At 35.7% G+C, this 19,560-nt stretch overlaps 1 protein-coding gene across 4 annotated transcripts in view; it reads right to left on the reverse strand.

Moving 5' to 3' along the window:
* Nucleotides 1-19,560, reverse strand: part of SPOCK3 (SPARC (osteonectin), cwcv and kazal like domains proteoglycan 3) — a gene marked incomplete at both ends in the record, with an annotated part of 216,323 nt that overhangs the window by 42,771 nt on the left and 153,992 nt on the right. The window lies entirely within an intron of this gene.

Raw genomic sequence — 19,560 nt, forward strand, 5'->3', positions numbered from 1 at the left:
CTCTTTACTTTGGATTCTCTTTTGTCTTAAGAGTATTCATTTATACGTTAGTTCCTCGAAAAGCTTACACTCAGTATTTTCTGTTTGTTGTACTTTGAAGATCACAATAGGCAGACGCACTTTGTTTTCATAGTTACTCTTTGACTCCCACTGCAAAAGGAACTTTTCATCATTCAGAATAATGTTGATGAGCATTTATAATGTTTGATAAGAATTTTTTATTCACTTTTCATTTTATGTAACAGAATGAGTCATATCTGCCTCCACATGATACCTTGGAACAAACTACTCAACTATATAGGACAAGGGTTACCTTATTTCAATTTTTAAAAATTCTGTTCTTCATCTACCTCAAAATTCTGGGAATAAAAAAGGAATTTTTTTATTGGTAGTTCTGACCAGGCCATTCATGATCAGCTGTCCCAGAAGAGTGTAGAATTCAAGTGTTAAGTCATTAAGCTGCAAGCATCTGGGATGCACCAGACCCACTGCATATGCAGTGCAACTGATCTGCACATATGCATCACCTATCTGCTTAGTACTTAAAAAATGCATGCCAATGCCATCAATCTCTTTGCAAATGCCTTCTTAATGGATATATGCATTTCTATTTCCATTACAGAGTCCTAAATGGCAAAAGGGGCATTATTCCAGTCTGAAGAAATCTTGCTTAGAGGCAGAGCAAAAGTAACAAGGAATAGCAGATTCGGCAATTATCCGATGACCTCTGCAGTAATGAAATTCAGTATAGTTTTATCCTTACGCTGTGTATAGTCAACATTCTTCTACATATAAATATATATGGCTAGGAATTTAAAAATTACTTCCAAGGCTCCTCATGTCCTTTGTCCAAATGTCAAGAATAAATCATTACCCTATTAAAAAGCTTATGTCAGATCAAATTGAATGTTACATCACTGTGGCTAAAACAGATGGAAAGCAAAGGCTGTTTTGAAGGCTTTATTATTTGCAAACACTTTTAATGAGCCCATGTTCTAGAAAATATGTTAGGTTTCTAGACTACTACTAATGATTATATTTTTCCGTATATCTTGTATGTGGTTACGTTACCCTCCAAAGTAAATCACAATGCTCAGTTCCACAGAATAGTTTCAATGTTCTAGTTGCTACTGGAAAAGACCTACTTGTGTTTGGCATATAAAGCTGAGATATATTTTTATATACATATATATATATATGAAGCATTATAGACTTCTGCATTGTGTGTGCATGTAAGCAAACAATATAATTTTTTCTTCCAAGACATCACTATTAGGAACTCTGATGTAAGTTAACATATAAATCTAGAAGCACTGTAAATTGTACCAAGCTTTCTAGGAAATGTATGGATTTACATCACCATTTTAAAATGACAAAGAATTTGTTGTGATAAATATCTTTTGAGCTATAAAGCCTGTTTTCACGATTACATTTCATGTTATGTGCCAAGCTACACATTTCTCAATTTACTCCTTAAAAAATGTGAGATTAGACTGTATTTCTTTCTCTACGTTTTGGCTAAAGGAGGAATATATACATTTGCACACAGAGGTACAGTGAACTAAGTTTAGTGTTCATTAAGTCTAGATATATATTCTATAGTTCTCAAACCATTTCTTTAAAGCTTTTTCTCTTTCACAGGTCTTTACAGCAAACAAAAATTGTCTCACTAATTGTCACTGAATATGACAAAAACAATCGTGAGATTCTATTATGATAGAGAGACAACTTTGGTTAGCTAATTATAATGTGGATTTCTTGTTTTACTTTTTGTGGATCAATACAGTCTCTCATATGAGGAAATGTTAAGAGCACTGGGACCATTTACCCTGGAGAAGAAAACTAAAGGGGATCTTATCAATGCATATAAATACCTGAAGGGAGGACATAATAAAACCAGAGCCAGGCTCTTTTCAGTGGTGCACAGTGACAGGTCAAGAAGCAATGGGCACAAAGTGAAACACAGGAGGTTCCCTCTGAACATCAGAAAACACTTTTTCACTGTGGGAGTGACTGAGCACTTGCACAGGTTGCCCACAGAGGTTGTAGAGGCTCCATCCTCAGAGATATTCAGAAGCTGTCTGGACATGGTCCTGGGCAACCAACTCTAGGTGGCCCTGCTTGAGCAGGGGGGTTGGACCAGATGACCTCCAGAGGTCCCTTCCAACCTCAGCCATTCTGAGAGTCTGTGATTCTGTAATATTAGTATGTACCCTGATGAAAGTATGGTAGCAAAAGCATTTTACTGATCATTTCAAACATCTGAACAAAGATCAACTCAAGTGATGGTGTAGTTTAATTCCTCATTTACTGGATCTTTGTTCAGATTCTCTATGTTGGTTGCACAGGTTATTTGGGGAAAAGAGGGTGTTCATGTCTCCTTGCTCCTTTCACACTAAGCAAAGTTCTCCATCTCTTCCCCTCCAGCTTGTTTCTGTACTTGTTTCTGGTTTTGAGAATATAGCAAATCAGAAGCCTAACCCCATGGTCAGACCAAAGTGTGTTATTACAAAACACAACTGATTTTAAATCTCTCCCAATATTTTTGAGAAATTTAGAAATAGCTTAAAAAAAAAAAAAAAAGGAAACAACTTTAAGTCTTTATGACATTGAGCATCACTTACTACAAATCTCAATGTGAAACACTGAAGTAGCTTCACTTAGTATCAACAAATGAAAATATCAAAACAAACAAGATAACTGAGTAACTTAACACTTATCATTCACCCTAACTCTCTTACCCTAACTTACAAGGATTAATACTTTACACTTCTCACTTGCAGAGTGAAATGTTACACAGTATGTACAAAAATAGTAGAAAGCAGCCTACAAAAAGGAAGAACACAAGGAAAGTAGTAATGTATAGTTCTTCAAGATTAAAAATTAGGATGTTCTCAGGAAAGGGGATATACTTCAGCTAGAAAGAAAGATGCCTATTTTTCATTTACTATATTTACTCAATATTAACTGCTATGTTCCTGTCAGTGTTGAGAACCTTTCTCAACAAGCTAAAGAAATCAGTCCCATAGCATCACTCACATCAATGAACTTTTAACAACCCCCCATGCTATAGGTTAAGAACATCTTGACAGTCTGGTTGAATAGGTGAGAGTGATCCCTGCACCTTACATGACAAGGTTCATGTTGCCCACAAATGAACACTACAGAAGTGCTTGCTGTAACAGGTCCAGACTGCAAATCCTTATAGTCAGTGACAGCTCTCACTAGTAATTAAATGACTATCTGGATCAACTATGGATGTAGTAAATCAATGCTTGCATTACAAAATCTACCCTTAACCCTAGAGAAGGAAATTCTAGAGATGTGAAGAAATAAACATAGGTACACAATGATCTTGTGAACAATAGAGTTGGTTTCTGGCTTTCTTTTTCTAAGTAACAAACTGCCACAGATGCTGGTCTCTGACAACTGCCTGCATCCTTTAGTCTTGACACACTTTATACTCTTGGCTACTTTCAGCTTTTGAATCAGAAAAATATTTCTACACTCTCTCTCAGTAGACTTTAGAGCCGGTGGACAACTCTTCCTGAATTCAAGGAAGCCAAATGATTCCAACCTGTAGTCATTGTCTTTTTAACTTGCTTTCCTAATGCTATGTATCCTTTCTTCTATACAGTCCAATTTTGATCCAATGATGAATTAAACTGGCAGAAACATCCCAACTGACTTGGATATACTTGTACCAACTCTGTTTTTTTCTCTTGGCCAGATTCAAATAGGGTGCAACAAAATAACTGAGATCCTAATTCTGTTACTATCCTTTTTTCCTGTTACTTCATTTGACAGGTGATAAGAGCAAGGCCTGTTGGTCTGTCTTGAATTTGCCAGGGACAAAAACATTAGCAACAAGTTGTCCCTGCTTCATATTTTTGAAACTTTACTCTGTTGCATTTTTCCATTGCTTTATCTCTTTCAAAAGAAAAGAGCAGAAAGACTAATTGTATTTTCTTTGTTTTTCTGAGCTGCAGCAGTACTCTGTTCACTTTGTTAAAACTATATGCTCTTTCTGTACTCCTGTTTCTTAAGTTAAACCTTTAGAAAGAAGGTAACTAAATAATATAGTGTATTAGTGGCTTCTGAGGTATCTTTTAATCCTCTTAAACTGGACATACAGCAATACTACAGAGGGTGATCAACTTCAAATACCAACCTTAAAAGAAAACTAGATTAAAAAAAAAAACCGATTCCTATGAGACACAGTAAACTGTGTTATAAACCTGCTTAAAACTTTCATCTACACCTAAATTCAGATAAGGAGATGATCCTGCTGAAAAGACAGACCAGAACAAAACCGTCTTAATTACTTAGTTTCCCCTAAAGCTGGGTTTATGACTCTCTTTTAACATGTTTCATGCTCTCCTGCTATTAAGAATCTCAGGAATTTATAACAGACCTCTATTATAAACAGGATAAATAATGCAAGCAGTTTTGACAAGAATTATTATTCAATATATATCAGTCCAGGATTTCTTCTAACTTGCCTTGCACTATTATCAATGGTAAATACAAGATTGTTTTTTTTTTTTTCTACAAAAAACATTTCAGTACTAGTAAATCACAACACAAACTTGTTTTTCAAAGCTGCTTAATTTTAGGGGGTAGTTATGTTTTAAAGCTGAATGTTTTTCATTTAGCATTCAGACTATTATAAAGGTGCCACCATGCTAATGAGCCAAAGCTTACAATTTGATACAACTGAACAACTGCTGATGCTTGCGTGCAAGGTGGCTATAGCACTTGATCTTGCAGTATCAGCAGTAACAACAGTTTAAACAGATGCCACAGCTAATTTCATGGATCTTGGTGCCTTCAGGGAAGAAGTTGGGTTTTTCATTTTCCATGAAGACTTTAATGTTTTATTTAGAGGATTTCTGACATGTCAAGTAACCTGCATCTGGGATATAAAATTAAGACATCAAGAAAAAAATAAAATTAATATTGTACGTTGTGAAGCACATAAAAAGCAACACAGTTGGGTAATTATGATAATTGGAGCCACAGAGTATCTATTTAATCATTTTATTAATATATGTTCTCATAATGCTGATTCATCAAGAGTACACAAAAAAATCTGTTTTTTTTATTTACAAATATAAAATCTGCCCTCTTGGTAGTGAAAGTAGTGGAGATTTAAAAATATATCACCTGAAACAGATTTAGATCATGCTGATACTAGTGCATATTTGTTTAACTTTTCTTACCAAGACTTTGAGTAAAGCTAGAGTAACCTACCTGTTAAATCTCTTTTTCGCATTGCATCATCCTTCCAAACTTTTAGAGGATATCACAGTTTGAAACTAGTAGAATAATCAGATGATGTGAACATGGCCTGATGACACATGTAAGTGTCATCATACTTACGCTGCACAGATAAAAGTTTTCAGTGCATCAGTGAATACGCACTAGCCACATAAACTGTTCCACCGGTGCCTCAAAACATTACACCAACCAAAAGAGCAATGGTTCTCAATTGTGAAAGAGTGTTCAAGTGTTTATGCAAAGAAAGTAAAAGTGAAACAGTAAATAAATATTGTTCTTCTATCTGTATGCTCAGGAGAGGTGAGCAAGCTTTTTTAGTGAAAATTTGTACTTTTATGTGTAAGAACTGATTATATTTTAATTATTGGAAGAAAGAAGAAATTGTTTAACCAAGTAAGGACATGCTGATACCAAGTGAAATTCTTTTCTTTCATAATAAGTTATTGGCATATTTACTTGGAGTTAGCTTAAATAGAAATGAATTTTCATGACAGAGGTCAGCTTCAAAAAATAAATGTTTTACATTTTTGCCAAAGATCCAACATGCATCTTAAAAAAAAAAAGTGACAAAAAACAATTCAGAAAGTGACATCATATCACCAGGATATTAACTCTGTAATTAGCACATTTTATTTCTGTAAATTTCAGTGTGTCAACTGTAGAAACATTAACAATAGCTACCAAAGACAGACTTTTTAATCCCTGGCTTTTAAAGGACCTTGATATTGTAAAGAAAATATCAGAATTCTACCAGCTATTAAAACAGTCACTTCAGAAAAGTGATATTGCACCTATTTAACAGGGAGCATAGATAGCACAGTTGAAGTTGTGAAGTAAACAGGAAATTAAACTACTAAAGACTCAATTGCTGTTATTGAGAACTGGTCGCAAATAGGACATCACATGTTCTTTAAATACCACTGGGTTTACATCCTACTTGAAGACAACTCAGTGGAACTCACTGATCCAACACTCCTTCAGAACACTACTGAACCATCACCAGTCCATCCCCGAGTTTCCTAAGAACCTCAAGTAGCTTCACTATGCAATAAGCTCTGACATAATTACAGGACAAAATAACTCATCAGTAGTTTATACAATTGGCACCACATGTTTTACCTTTGAAAAATAAGCAGGAGGGGCAAATAAACTAGTTTAAAATAATTACCTGATAAAGAAAGTGGTTTTCTAGCAGTTATCTCCCATTGACGAGCAATGAAACATTTTTAAAGGTAACTGCATATTGATGGTATAAAAGTAGTACCAGTAAAGAACATTACCATCACATCAGTACTTGAGACACAAACATAGCAGCATCCTTTTAGCTTATTCATACATTGCATGATCAGAAAGATAATGCTGATCCAGATACTTAGCATATGATCTGCATCTCTTTGGTTATTTATTCTCAATAGAACTACTGTGACACACTTCTAAAGCCTTTAATGTATCACAAGACTGGCAAGGCCCCTTCATTTACATAATTAAGGCAATTATAGCCATTATAATCAAATGCAACACCATTTTAATGGTCTGGACTATATTTAAGTTTCCACCATTATAATCCAGAAAAGCTGGCTGGCAGAGAGTAAAAGAAGATAAGGAATATATCCTAAAAAAAGCATACTCCCATGACTATCTAGAATAGTTTAACAGAGTTTGCTGTGCTACACAGACTAAACTTTCCTAACAATTCGGATGTTTTGGAGACTCTAGGACTGAAATTGTTTATGAATTGTTTAATGACCTAGGTTAAAATGAATGATTATCAAACATAAAATTAAACAGTATTAATTCTCTTCTTTCATCATAATGTCTTGTCTAACTCTCTTAAAATTGTAGCAGCACACACAAAACCACAGGATGATATACTGAAGGTAACACTTTCGCCTCCTTTAAAGACATATTTACCATGAGATTTTAGCGGGATTTTTTCCCCCTACTAAAAAAACAAGGGGAAAGGAAATAAAGACATCAATCAGGCTAATCAAAACTTCCATAATAAATCAATGTAAAGCAATCTCCTATAAATAAGTGCTTTTCTTTGTGAAAAGTATATGAATACTTTGTAGTAGTAAGAAAACTCTGTATGACTAATCTGGTATATATTGAGTCTTTACCTGAAAAGAACCAGAGTGTCTAAGTGGCCCTTAGTATCTGAACAGTCTCATAGAAATCAAGGATTAAAAAAAGGTAATGCATCCTAAGGCTTAAGTGTATTGTCCATCCCATGTGTGTAAGTTCACACTCACATACTGATTTGTAGTGAACCAACTAGTTTTGTCTGAGACGAAGTTTGTGGAGTTCACTCTGAAATTGCTCCCTGTGTACCACATGGACAAGGCCACTGAGGAATCCCAGCTGTGCTCATGTCCTCAAACAAGCATACCTGTTTTCAAAGCCTCAACCGGCACAGGACATGCATGCCCTTGGTGCCCTGTGATAAAAATTCTCACGCAGTGAGCAGAGATGCAGCACTCCCATTATTTTAGACACTTAGAAATTTAAAACTGTATTATTCAAATACTTTTAACACCGGGGCAAATCTGCCAGTTCAATGCCCGTTCACTAGTAACAGAAGAAACATGAGAAGAAGAACTCAAAGTGCAGCCCACCACAGCAGGCTAGAACTGCTTTCCACAGTCTTGACACCCGAGGAATTTTCCACTTCAATGTAAATCTGGGGACGTGACATACCTGGATTTAACAAAGCTGTGTAGCTTTGACTATCCAATGCTGCCAAAAGCAGCCATAAAAAGTGGAAGGACTTGGAAATAACAAAGCAGCCCCAAGGAAAAGCACAGAGGAGGAGGTTCTGGAGAAGACTGCTGTTGCAAAGAGGCTTGGAAATGTGAGCAGAGAGCTGTTTCCAGCAATAGGTATGTAATATTCCAGCTTTCCCTTTAGTGTCAGCTCTTTACAATATTGACAACAAGCACTTAGCTAACAATCCTTTCTAAGGATTTCGCTTAATCCTGGCAATAACATGTTCTTTTTCACAGCATTCTTGAGTGTGTTCTGCAGTGTTATGGGAGCTATTTTTGATAAACACAGCACAAACAGTTTCTTGCATTCTAGCCTTTTTTTATATAAACTATACTATTACAGAATGGACAGTCTTCCCCTTAATCCTCCACTTCTTCCTTCTAACAATCAAGTTTCAATGGAATTTTAATTTGCTCTGCAATTATGACTTCATTTCAGAGACTTAAAAAAAATACATCACTGTACAAGCACATGCTATCTTTTTTTTTTTTTTTTAACACCATCAGCTCCACCCTGATTCCAATTCATTGTACACCTTTTACTAGAATGTCTCTGCCTCATTGCTCTACTTGCATTTGTGGTATCACTTCTTTTCTGCAAGACATACATTTCTATCCCTTGTTCCCAAGTATTTTAGCCCCTGTAAGAAGAGAAGGTAAAAGCAAACATTTCTTTTGGGCCAAAAGATCATTATTAATAAATGACTAAACAATTCTAGTTATCTGTTTTGAACTATAAAGGTGTTTAAAACAAAATGAACACACCCTGTTCCACACAAGAGAAGTTTGAAATTACAGGAAAAACTCATGCATTTGAAGCAAAAATGATGAATGGAGTCACCTCTAAAGCCTAACAATAGGTTACACAGCTACATCTCCATTTCCCCAGTCCTTCCAACACAGCCACAGGCTCTTTGTATTTCTCACACATTTTACCGTTTAGTCTCAGCCATCTGAGTAAACTGTGGGGGTCTTCAAAGGTTCCCATCTGCCAAGTTCAGGTGTGATTTTCCACATCACACATGGACAAGACCTGGCAAGCAGCCTATACCCCTCATTTCCAACCTTTCCCTGGGTTCCAGGGGAAGGAGGCCTGGGTTTGTGGTGTGCTCTGGCTAAGCCCCAGGCTAGGTGACAAGGGGAGCAGGGGATTATGGGCATGCAGGTCAGATACACCTTCTCATTCCAAACACATTCTCTGTCATTCTACATCACATTAGATTGCTATTAATCACACTACATTAGATTACTACTAATTATGATGGAGAAGTCTCTTTTTAGAAAGTCTTAACATGGAGTTTGATTAATGACAGAAGATACTGCTGACAATTTTACTTGGCTTAGTGTCACTCAAGCAAAAAAAATAAATTCTGTTTAAGAATCTAAAAGAGAATCATGCAGAAAATTTATCTTAACATTGAAGGAATAAACAATAAAATTTGCTCCATTAAGTTTCTGTTATTCCACAAACACAGTAATGAATATTAAATAAGTACCTTTTACAAATACAATAATACATTATTATTGTGCCAGTAAATTCCCTATCATACCATAGATATGGAAATCATTTACAGATATAACTGAATTCTTGCTAAGATTATTAGTCTGCTATCTTAGAAAAAAACTAATATTTATAAAATACAAAGATACTAAAGCAATAAAATCTGATTAAACAATAGCACTTCCTATTAAAGATCAAGTAAAAAATGGTATATAATTCACCTTATATACAACAGAGAGAAAAAAAGACATTCTTAATGAATTAGCCTGACTGAATTTCAAAGCATGAAAATCTACAATGCATGAATTTTTACTTTACCTTCAAACAGCTTCTATTTATATATCATGTATACTTACACCTCAACATTACTGTAAACATATATAATGAAGTAAACAAAGTGAAAAACAATATTTTAGCTTGCATGTCTGCACAAATACAGGTCTAAGATGAACAGCTTTGAGATTTAAAAGTGAATACTATGTATTATAGTATAAAAACCAATAAAATCAAAATGGGCATTTACTGCTAAGTCAATACCCTCTAAAGAACCAAAATGGATATACAATAATACATTTTAGTTTTGCAGTATCTTTAAAATCACAAAAGGTTTCAAAAACATTAGTAAAGCAGATTTCAGAAACATTAGTAGGGTAAGAAAGCTTACCTATAGATAATGTCTTTTCTTCTAACAAGGAAACTGAGTCACAGTGTTAGAGCCTATTTGCATTTAAATCAATGGCAAGATTCACATTGATGCCAGTAGTAAAGGCAAGAACAGAAATACTAGCCCAGATCTGATTTTTGTGGTCAGCGACAGTGATATCAAACAGCACACACCAAAACAGAGGAGACAATTTCTGGTTTTGAGTGTTTCCACTGATAGTTGTGCACTTGTATTTCAGGGTTCATCTAAAAACTATTTTGAGAAAAATCAGCAACATGTTTTAATGAAAATTAAGCAACTAAAAACAGCATAGAGATTTTAATTTAATGTTGCATTCTACAGATTTGCAGTAGCTATTACAAAACAAAATATTTTACTGAATCATAAATATATGGCTAAGAAAAATGGTAGACTAGAAAGCTGACAATTACCTAATGCAAATTTAACTCATGTATAAAATGTTGCTACTGTCTATACTCCCAAACTACTGAGAACACCTCCTTCCATTTACTGTGCATTTTCTTCAGAGAAAGTTAACAACTGAAAGTAGTTTCTCCATGATGAAAACCAGCGTGCTTCTCTTTGTACTTCTTTTTATAGGCAAGTCACTTATTTTCTGTAACAAGCATGGCAGCATAAAATTATATGCTATAGTTAGATCTTTTGGGAAATATTTTAAAACATACCAACATATTTGTAAATAAACCCCAGAGAGCAGTATAACAGTCATTTTCTTTGGTGGGTTATTTTTGGTTTATTTGAGGTTTGAAAGTTAAATTTTACCGTTGACCACACAGCATGAACTTCATCTTACAGATGAGAATTTTGCTCATTGCCTCATATAAATGGCTTCTCCTGACTACCCCATAACCGATCACTGATAATATCAAGCCTAATTGGTCTAGTATATGTTGTTTTGGATACATATTTTATTCTATTGATGTCCTGGAGTTAATCTTGCAGAAGAGAAGCTGGGAATTACAAAATAGTACTATCTGCCCTTGAAAGGTAATAATATAAAGTACAGATTAAGGAGTTAATGCAAATGTTATTTTTGGCCCTAAATGTCTTTATTTGTGAAGTCTGGAAATCATTCAGTGTTTCTTTGAATGCAAACAAAAGCTCTTTTTCAGCATCTATACCTGTACTATATGAAGAGTGGCTGAGGTCATGTATTGAGAAGATGCTGCTATGTAAACAAACTAAGAGGATTTGGGAGAGTGCTGTTTTGCTATTTGTTTAAAAAGAGTCCCTATATTTGTTTTTCAAGCACTGATGCACACAGAACGAAACAGAATCCACAGTGTCTTTAATCCTACTGTTACTTATCCTCATCTCTTCATAGCAATTAACAATTCGGCAGTATTCAGTATAAAATAGGATGCAGCTGAGAGAGCAGCTATGTTCTGTGATTAAAGTCTTTCAGATATGCTAACTGAAAATACTTTCAGCATGCAATGTTGCATTTTCACTTCCTTCTCACAAAAGCTTAGACTCAAAGAGTATATTTACAGCAGCTTCCTATGTTACCTATACAGTCCTCCTCAGATGATCAGATAGAGAAGCCTTTTTTTTTTCATGAATATGAGTCTACCTCTGTTATTTTCGTGAAAACATCAAGTGACCTTTTACAATAGGATTTATTATAAATTAACTCAAAAATTGTTGAGAGCAAATTCTTCTATTTCAGTAGCTAAAGAAAATGGATATTTCATATTTCACTCACAATTCTGAGCTTTTGGGTATGACTGCATATCCCAGCTGCATCTTGAGTCTATGTTAGGGCAGAATCCCAACCTTGTTTCCATGAAGAAGATATCCAAAGACATAATCCAGGAGGATGCTGTAGCATACATCAGCCAAATCTTTGAAATGGACTGTTTGGGAGACCAGGATCCTGGGCATGTCACAGCACACATTTATCACAGTGTTAGGTAGCTCAACAGGGACATAAAACATAGGCACTCTGTCAAGCTTTTTGGATTTAAGGATAATTAAACTTTCCCAGTGTATGTACTCTAGAGTAGAGCAAATTCAAGCCAGCTGACAATGGATTGCTTTTCTTAGATACCTTTGGAAGGTCCTTGACCACAGTTAAAAGTGGTCAGCCATACCCTCATCTGCTGCCCTGGCATTCAAAACATGTTTAGTGAGGATCTTCCTGTAAATGCAGAAATGCCATGTATGTCTTCATGGAGCATATTCCTTTAGACTGACATACCCAGTGGGATTTTGTCATCTGCATTGCCAAATGTCTCATATTAGGGTGCTGTGACAATGAAAACAGACATACCCCAGGTATTTGGTCCAGACAAGAAAAAAAAAACAACCAAAACAGTCCAGCAACACCATCTGGCATCTTGAAGGTTTTAATTGTTATTAGTATCTTATACAATTTTTATTATTTAGTCGATAAGCATCTATATAACCTATATATAACAAGGAGAAACAGAAGGAAATGTCTGCAATGATGCAAGGAGTGCAGTATCATTTAAGGCAGAGTCAATAATCTCTATCTCAGTTTCTGAATGGATGTGAAACGATTTTTTTTCAGGGACTGATACATACCTTCCTCTGCATCATTCTGCAGCTTTTGAGAGATGTTAAATGCTACAGCTGATCACAGAGAAGGCTGTTGTCTGGCACCTTCCTTTTTATTTTCTGGAAGGTGGGGTATAAAACTCATCAGTTCACCCACCTCTACTCTCCTAAGAAATACTTACCAATCTAATATCATTAATTTTCCATATCTCAACTAGTAATATAAGTACAATACTAGTAAAAAAGAAATCCAAGGAAATATTAAGACTGGAAACAAGGTAAATTTCATACAGAAAGAGATTATAGATAAATCCAAATCCTGGCTCATGACAGTCCTACCACGACTCCTCAACCAGTACCCAATGTAAGCCTCAACTACTCTTTCGGTCAGTTAGAAAATGTGAGGTATTATACTGTAAAAATATATATAAAAACCTCATATATACTACATTAAATGACATATAAGAAGTAAACATAGTTAAAATTGTACATCCTTATTTCTAAGATGTATATTCCACAGATAGCCTTATTTCTTTATGTAGAAAAAACGGACAACATGGGTCTTGACCTACACCATGAGAATTAAATAACAGTACAGAATGACTTTCACCTGTCCATCTGTTTTTTTTCTTGTAATGTCTTCAACTAGTATTTTTTGGTTATTAAACACTGAGGATTTTGCTGTTGGCATTCATTCCTCCTCCTGAATTAACAAAACCTCTTAATAAACCTGGCCTTCTAGACCCTGAAAGATAAAAACTAAGAAGCACATGTACTTTGCAAACTAAAGCAAATAAATTTTTAATGCTTGCCAGGTCTGAACATGAAAACATACAAACAAGTGAAGATGTTTCATCCATTTAATGCAAAAATAAATTGCTTGGTAATTACGTAATTTATTTTCCCTCTTTTTCTTATCTTCCTTCTAACTAACTACAGCTTGAGCCATGCACATCAAAATTAAATTCTGACTTTATTTGGTGAGGCATGTACTCAAGTGTTCACACCTAGCAAGCTTTTAATTAAGCTTACTAGTATATAATTTTCTCTCTAGTAGGTCCTAAAGGATATTCAGGATTATTTGCCCCCCTTTATATAAAAAGCTACTTACTACACTTTTGTAGAAATTAACAGAGACTACAGTCAGTAGGAGAGGGCAATACAGTGCAAGACTATACAGTAGATCAGACACATTTTCAGAGTAACTGCATTATAATTAGAATGGCCAAAGTCACTGAACAAATTTGAACTATCACCAAAGTAGAAAGGTTTGTGTAACTTTTACAATAGCTTTTTTTTTTGCTTGCCTTTTTCATTCATGCTGGAAGAGAGAGAAGAAAAAGGGAACTTTCCATTTATACATCTAGATGTTTTTGTTAAAGACATATTGCTAAGCATATCTTTATTCATTAAAGGTTTTCATCACATCTTTTGAATTACATCACATATAATGCAAGGGATGAAGCAACTTCTGCTATCTCCTGAATGAGGATCATTTCAATATATACTCAAAAAGTATGAAATGTAACAGGTTTCAAGTCAGTATGTCATGTTCAGTGAATGGATTGTAAACACTTATTTGAGAATGAGTACACCGCTATAGAGAGATACATTTTACATTTTGTTAAAAATTCAAAATAACAAAAGCAACACTAAATAAACTAAAAAGCAAGACAATGCTTCTGGGATCATGCCAAGGTATCACTAAGTTTGTTAGGCAATTACAATGGTCATTAATGATCTTCATTAACGTCAAAAGAAGCTCATGCACCTGAGAAAAGTATTTTGAATATATTAACCTGCAAAATAAAACATTCTTGTGAAGCAAAAAGTTCAGTTGTGACTACAGTTTGTTCAACTTCATGTTCCTGCTGTTTTCCACTCATTATTAAGATTACAAAATGAAGTATTGCTTTTTCTCTCATAGGATAGTAAAATTCCTGTACCAAAGCCTTGAAATCAGTTAAGAACTTGAAAGAACTCTCCCACAATCGCACTCCTTCAATCAGATATTAAAACTTAAATTTTTATTTTCTTTGAGGAATGTTGGCAAATTTGTCCATTTCAGTGTCTATTCACAGGCTTCAAGTCAAATCAGTACAAATCAAACATGAATCAGTACTGGACTAGCAAAATGGAAATTAAACTGAAATAAAATTTACTGTTACTTAAATACTAACTGGGAAAACATACAGCTGAAAAAAAGAATAAGTTAAAATTAGCAAAAAGTACCAAATGACAGAGAAGCACTCAATAAAACTATTTTTGTTCTAAAAACCACACTTTAAGGAAACAAATTACATTAAGTACAATGAAAATGAGACAACAAAACATTCCAACAGAAAAGCCTTATCTCCTTCACCTCTACTTCTCTATTATTAAGTCACCTAATTTTTCCTGAAGAAATTTTGCTGTTAATATTTTAATCTCAAGTTGGCTGAAAGGAAATATAATTTAAACAAAGAGAAAATAGCCAACTGCCAAAAGCTTTGTAATACACTCTAGATTACTGATAGTGTAAATGTAGGTTGGTGAATTGTATGTTACTAAATAAATGTAACAAAACTTCAAATAAATGTGCTATTGCAGCAGGTGGAAAAATAGTTTAAAATGTGAACACTAACAGGTAGCGGGTAAGTCCGTGTGCGTGTCTGTGAATGTCTAAAATTGAACTCCCGAACCCTCAAGCATAAGGCTGCTACTTGCTAGCTGCAATCGGTATGGACTGGCATAAATTTTGATAAAACAGAAGTGGCATTTCCCGAGTCCTCCGTTAAATAAAGAGACATGGGACAGAACTAACAATTAGGAGGCTGATTACACATTGTGCCTCTGCACACAGAATATTTAGATTGGGAAAGCAGGGGCAGGGATGGTGTTGGGCATGGGTGGTAGGGACCAAAAGGATGGGTCCTGGAAGAAGAACGGCTTGCCAGAAAGAAGAAGGGGTCCCTGAAAGAAGACAGTGAAGATCCTGGCTGGTGGAAAGATGCTGGAAGTGAGGAGAGATGTGGAGATCAGAGATGCATTGAGATGAATGCTGGGGGGCTCCCAGGGACCATGGGCAGTAGCACCTGAGTTAGGTAACTAACTCCATGCAGCTGCACAGCAGAAACCAACATGATTTTCTGCCTGACTGTTCCAGGTCAGCAGTGACCTCCCTGCTTGGAAGGCAAGCGGAGATCTAGTGAAGGTGGGTGGGAGGGTGACAGTGACTGTGTGAGATGAAACCAAGCAGGGTAAAAGCTCTAATCTCACCAGTTCTTAAACAAATCCCAGTATCAAGATGTGCGACAGGTTCTTGTTTACTCTGTCTTGCCCGTGACAGTTACAGAATACACTAAACTTCATTGCAGATGGTAGGTCTATAAGTTCCTCTTCATTTTAGATAGCTGAATATGGAAGCTAGGCAAGCTTCATATACCCAAAAGAGAAGCAGAAAAAGTATTCATCTGATGCTTTTTTTCTGGGCAGTTGGGTGTGGGTAGGAAGATGGGTGATCTTGCCAGAAGGTAAAGCAGGCGGTGTGCAGAAGTAACAGTGTTAAAGGTTAACAGGACATTGTACATCCTTAAAAATAAGTGCAACTTCTGCATTTACCCCATTGACTGGTCTCATCTCTTTATCCCAGTGACACAGTTGGTCAGCCTACACTTTGCATCATACATTTTTGTTCTTATCCATCAGACTGAAGAGCAGGACTAGGAAAAACACTGTCCTCTATGACAAGCAAGGGACAGGGATCAGTATGTCTCAGAGCAAAAGGATCATATCTACTATTTGGAGCAAAAAAATGGTGCCCAGGCACTGTCAAGGGGACAGAAGTCTCCCCAGCCTTGTAAAATGTGCGGTGCCACAGAAGCCTTCCTAGTTTCTGATTCCACATAACCACTGAAACAAAGATTCTGAAGAGCTTAGGAAAATAAAGACCTGCAGATTCCAGCTCAATGAAATCCCTACATTCACAAATGTGCAAGCCAGCATGTCCTGGATGCCTCAAATCCTGGCACATATTTGAAAAGGAGATTAGGGCAAAAATAGGACGAGGCAATGGCTATGCCTGGAAAATAAGATAGGGTCCTATAAGTGCTTCCTCACTTGTCTCTTAACACCTCTGTCACTAGTGGTGGTGCCTCCCATTCATTCGGGTTTACCTTTCTTTCTGATTCTTCTTCTACACAACTCCCCAAGCCATCCCCCTCTCCCATACTGCCCATCTTCATTTATTTCTAACTTTGTGTGATCCTTCCCTCTAACGCTGCCTCAAGTGCTCTTCAGATTTTCCCACCGTTTTATGGCAGTACACGGAGTTTGTTTTTCTTTTCTTTCTCTTTTTAAAAATTACTGGAGCACTTACTGTAGTTTATAGGATACCCATTGCTTTCTCTAAACTGAAACAAAAATATGACAAAGATAGATCTTTATTTTATTGTGTCCTTTTTGGGCTGGTTGTTTTGTTACCAACTTGTACATCTAGTTCTAGATCAAGTTCTTAGCCCTTTCATTTTTGGATTCAAGCTAACAGCCCCTGCACATAGGTCAGGTTCAATGTTACCGAACGTATCACTAAAATGAGTCGGCTTTCACAAAAAACAGGATGTCCGTCCCTGCCTCATGCAGAGAGCTGGATTAGATAAACTTCAGAGTTCACTTCCAGCTAAAAGTTTCTTACAATTTTATGATTAGGTTCACACACATTTTGAGAGGCAAATAATGTTTTTCTGAATGCTGGCTTAATTTTGCTTCCCAGAGGAATATGAAATTCCACACCGAGACTATTTTGGGCAAGTTCATAGACATACTTTGCTCCCTAAGTACACCAAAAAATTTGTCAATCCGAAAAAAAGAAAAATCGTCTTAGATAGGGGATGCATTTTAGGAAACCCCCACTTAAGTTATACCTGAAACTGAAGCATGAATCTTATTTTGCCTCTTGGACTTCGTCAAATTTCTAAGCAACCAACATGTGCATATACATCTTAGAACACTTAATGGAGCTCAATTTAAAGAAAATAATTGTATTCTTACAACAAAAGTTCTTATAACAAAGTTATAACAAATTTTGTATTCTGTTACAATAATGGCTGAAATTTCAGTAATGATACTCAGCTCACTTTCATATTTCTCATGTCTCCTGGCCTTTGGCCTTGCAAAGAAATGATATTCAAATTTCAATGTTGCAGTAAAATGTAGCAGCTGGAAAAGCCCTGTATTTTGCTTGCCCTGACAATCTGTCAGGGCAGGATTAGTGTTAATTCCCATACTCATATAGGATCTTTTTTCCTTCTCTTTTACATAACTAAGCACAAGTAATCCTGATCCCTTGGCAGTATAAATCTTCAAGAAGAGTTCATTCCTAGGAGTTCACTCATAATTAAAAACAATTCCATTTCGTTGAAGCCAATAAAATTTCTCTATAGATTGTTTTCAGTGTTTAAGTACAGGAGCACCAGAAATAGAATGTGCTTGAAAGAAAACACACAAACATAAAAATAACTGCATCAGGTGAAACAGCTTCCAGCAGAGAAAATGCTAATTTTATTTTGGTAAAGACTGAGGGCAATAATACCATATTCAAAAGCTAACACTGGAGAATGGTAGGCCTACTACTCACAGAGAGATGCTTCACAGCTGATTATCTTAATTTCACTTCATGCCCCCTGTTAAGCAAATATCCCCGCATCTATGCTGGAGATGCAGAAATTGTTGTTAGTGAAAATTGCAACCACATTAATGCTATGCTATATGTCTTATCAAAGGGGCAACATCAACCATCTAAGGCTGGGTCTTCCAGTGTTTCTCATCTGGGCTGGCAATGTGAGCAGATGACAGATTTATCTATTTATTTACAGTTACTACATGAAATTGTAAATTAATGTTTTAAAAAACCCTCAAGGCTGGATCATTTTGCAGAGGGGTTATAGCATAGGGAATATTTAATTACACATATTCAATTAATGTTTAATTACACAATCAATGATATTGCCAAAGACCAAAAAAGTGACCTAAAGGAGTGTTTCAGAGCAGTTTTTTAATTGACTTGTATGCCTGCACACAGCTCGATGTTTGCAGTGCTCACCTCTATTCAGTGTTAAAAGAACATTAATTCATTTTTAAAATAGGAAAAATAATAGCTTTGCCAGTAGCTACATCTTATCATGGAACCAATAAGATTCTCTTGCACAATAAATTTGGAATAGCATATCAAAGCACAATGAAATACCAACGTTAACATAATCCAGCAATGTAATGGTGTTTTCTTTTATCTTTATAAGGTTGCTGGGGGTGTGTGTGTGTGTGTGTGTGTGTGTGTGTGAAGGGGGAGGAATCTTCAAAAACTAATTCTCTTGTGTTTCCAATGAGGATACAGGGTATTTGTGTATAAAGATTTTAGCTTGCTCATTAGAAGTGTGACCATACGGAAAGAAGAAAAAAAATACATCTAACAGAGATCAGTCTAAAGACATGTAAAACTGAAGACCTCCAGTCATGCTGTTTTTAGGAAATTTAGGTCCATGGTGACCAAAAACATCATGCTATGGCGGCTCTCTATTGAGGAGCACCAAAGACGGTATCCTGTTTTGTTTAACAAAAACCTTCCAAAGTCACCTGGGAGTCACTGAAATACAAATACACTTAGCCACAATTTTTTTTTACTCCAGTTGCACCAATGGCTAAGAAGCAGTGCAAAGCAACTGCATTTTCCAGCAGCCTAATCTCACACATGGTCCAAAAGGAAGCTGATTTATTCCTATCAAACATTTTCAAACAAAGAACTCACTTTTCTATGACAGCCTTTACTAATAATT

Source organism: Platalea leucorodia (genome assembly GCF_965183815.1).
Source record: "Platalea leucorodia genome assembly, chromosome: 6".
NCBI classification, from domain to species: Eukaryota; Metazoa; Chordata; class Aves; order Pelecaniformes; family Threskiornithidae; genus Platalea; species Platalea leucorodia.